A 3,048-nucleotide genomic window follows, 5' to 3' on the forward strand; every position below is an offset into this window, starting at 1 on the left:
AGCACCTGGTATTCCTTGGCGGTCTCTCATTCAAGTACTAACCAGACCTTAACCTGCTAAGATTCAGAGATCGGGCATTGACACTTTTTTTTTTTTTTTTTTTTTTTGCAAGATTATTATATAATTCGTGAAAAATATCCAAAAATTTAAAGCACCTGGTATTCACAGGCTGTCTCCCATCCATGTACTAACCTGGCCCAAACCTGCTTATATTCAGAGATCGGGCATTGACTCTATTTTTTGGCAAAATTATTACATACTAAGTCAAAAATTTCCAAAATGCTTACAGCACCTGGTATTCCCAGGCAGTCTCCCATCCAAGTACTAACCAGGCCCAAACCTGCTTATCTTCCAGGATCAGACGAGATCGGGCATAGCCAGGCTGGTATGGCCGTAAGCGAAGACTGCTGCAAAGAGAATGCTATTTAAAGATCAGCCAATCAACTCGCCAGTACATTTTATAAAGTAGGAAAGAAAACCCAAAAGCTTAAAGCACCTAGTATTCCTAGGCGGTCTCTCATCCAAGAACTAACCAGACCTAAACCTGCTAAAATTTAGAGATCGGGCATTGACTCTATTTTTTGCCAAATTTATTATATACTAAGTGAAAAAATTCCAAAAGCTTTAAGCACCTGGTATTCCTTGGCGGTCTCTCATCCAAGTACTAACCAGACCTAAACCTGCTAAATTCAGAGATCGGGCATTGACTCTTTTTTTTTTTTTTTGCAAGATTATTATATAATTTGTGAAAAATATCCAAAAATTTAAAGCACCTGGTATTCCCAGGCAGTCTCCCATCCATGTACTAACCTGGCCCAAACCTGCTTATATTCAGAGATCGGGCATTGACTCTATTTTTTGGCAAAATTATTATATACTAAGTGAAAAAATTCCAAAAGCTTTAAGCACCTGGTATTCCTAGGCGGTCTTTCATCCAAGTACTAACCAGACCTAAACCTGCTAAGATTCAGAGATCGGGCATTGACTCTTTTTTTTTTTTTTTTTTTTTTTTGCAAGATTATTATATAATTCGTGAAAAATATCCAAAAATTTAAAGCACCTGGTATTCCCAGGCAGTCTCCCATCCATGTACTAACCTGGCCCAAACCTGCTTATATTCAGAGATCGGGCATTGACTCTATTTTTTGGCAAAATTATTACATACTAAGTGAAAAATTTCCAAAATAGCTTACAGTACCTGGTATTCCCAGGCGGTCTCCCATCCAAGTACTAACCAGGCCCAAACCTGCTTAGCTTCCGAGATCAGACAAGATCGGGCATAGCCAGGCTGGTATGGCCGTAAGCGAAGACTGCTGCAAAGAGAATGCTATTTAAAGATCAGCCAATCTACTCGCCAGTACATTATATAAAGTAGGAAAGAAAACCCAAAAGCTTAAAGCACCTAGTATTCCTAGGCGGTCTCTCATCCAAGAACTAACCAGACCTAAACCTGCTAAAATTTAGAGATCGGGCATTGACTCTATTTTTTGCCAAATTTATTATATACTAAGTGAAAAAATTCCAAAAGCTTTAAAGCACCTGGTATTCCTAGGCGGTCTTTCATCCAAGTACTAACCAGACCTTAACCTGCTAAGATTCAGAGATCGGGCATTGATCTCTTTTTTTTTTTTTGCAAGATTATTATATAATTCGTGAAAAATATCCAAAAATTTAAAGCACCTGGTATTCCCAGGCTGTCTCCCATCCATGTACTAACCTGGCCCAAACCTGCTTATATTCAGAGATCGGGCATTGACTCTATTTTTTGGCAAAATTATTATATACTAAGTGAAAAATTTCCAAAAAGCTTACAGCACCTGGTATTCCCAGGCGGTCTCCCATCCAAGTACTAACCAGGCCCAAACCTGCTTAGCTTCCGAGATCAGACGAGATCGGCATAGCCAGGCTGGTATGGCCGTAAGCGAAGACTGCTGCAAAGAGAATGCCATTTAAAGATCAGCCAATCTACTCGCCAGTACATTATATAAGTAGGAAAAAAACCCAAAAGCTTAAAGCACCTGGTATTCCCAGGCAGTCTCTCATCCAAGTACTAACCTGGCCCAAACCTGCTAATTCAGAGATCGGGCATTGACTCTATTTTTTGCCAAATTTATTATATACTAAGTGAAAAAATTCCAAAAGCTTTAAGCACCTGGTATTCCTAGGCGGTCTTTCATCCAAGTACTAACCAGACCTTAACCTGCTAAGATTCAGAGATCGGGCATTGACTCTTTTTTTTTTTTTTGCAAGATTATTATATAATTCGTGAAAAATATCCAAAAATTTAAAGCACCTGGTATTCCCAGGCAGTCTCCCATCCATGTACTAACCTGGCCCAAACCTGCTTATATTCAGAGATCGGGCATTGACTCTATTTTTTGGCAAAATTATTATATACTAAGTGAAAAATTCCAAAATGCTTACAGCACCTGGTATTCCCAGGCGGTCTCCCATCCAAGTACTAACCAGGCCCAAACCTGCTTAGCTTCCAGATCAGACGAGATCGGGCATAGCCAGGCTGGTATGGCCTAAGCGAAGACTGCTGCAAAGAGAATGCTATTTAAAGATCAGCCAATCTACTCGCCAGTACATTATATAAGTAGGAAAGAAAACCCAAAAGCTTAAAGCACCTGGTATATAATCTAGGAAAAAGTTCCAAACTTAACACCTGATTCCTAGGGGTCTTCAACAAGTACTAACCAACAAACCTGCTATATTCAGAGATCGGGCACTGACTCTATTTTTTGCCAAATTTATTATATACTAAGTGAAAAAATTCAAAAGCTTAAGCACCTGGTATTCCTTGGCGGTCTCTCATCCAAGTACTAAACAGACCTAAACCTCTAAGAATCAGAGATCGGGCATTGACTCTTTTTTTTTTTTTTTTGCAGATTATTATATAATTTGTGAAAAATATCCAAAATTTAAAGCACCTGGTATTCCCAGGCAGTCTCCATCCATGTACTAACCTGGCCCAAACCTGCTTATATTCAGAGATCGGGCATTGACTCTATTTTTTGGCCAAATTATTATATACTAAGTGAAAAA

At 39.0% G+C, this 3,048-nt stretch overlaps 3 non-coding genes and 1 pseudogene across 3 annotated transcripts; all 4 read right to left on the reverse strand.

The window, feature by feature from the left end:
- Positions 1-280: 280 nt before the first annotated feature.
- LOC113089567 (5S ribosomal RNA) lies at positions 281-399 on the reverse strand. The gene has a single exon (XR_003286567.1). It is a non-coding gene; the product is annotated as a 5S ribosomal RNA (ribosomal RNA).
- A 787-nt stretch (positions 400-1,186) lies between these two features.
- Positions 1,187-1,305, reverse strand: LOC113089572 (5S ribosomal RNA). Its single transcript, XR_003286570.1, has one exon. It is a non-coding gene; the product is annotated as a 5S ribosomal RNA (ribosomal RNA).
- Positions 1,306-1,805: 500 nt separating this feature from the next.
- Positions 1,806-1,923, reverse strand: LOC113089573 (5S ribosomal RNA). The gene has a single exon (XR_003286571.1). It is a non-coding gene; the product is annotated as a 5S ribosomal RNA (ribosomal RNA).
- Positions 1,924-2,417: 494 nt separating this feature from the next.
- Positions 2,418-2,534, reverse strand: LOC113089568 (uncharacterized; annotated as a pseudogene).
- Positions 2,535-3,048: the final 514 nt, after the last annotated feature.

Source organism: Carassius auratus, unplaced genomic scaffold, assembly GCF_003368295.1.
Source record: "Carassius auratus strain Wakin unplaced genomic scaffold, ASM336829v1 scaf_tig00050303, whole genome shotgun sequence".
NCBI classification, from domain to species: Eukaryota; Metazoa; Chordata; class Actinopteri; order Cypriniformes; family Cyprinidae; genus Carassius; species Carassius auratus.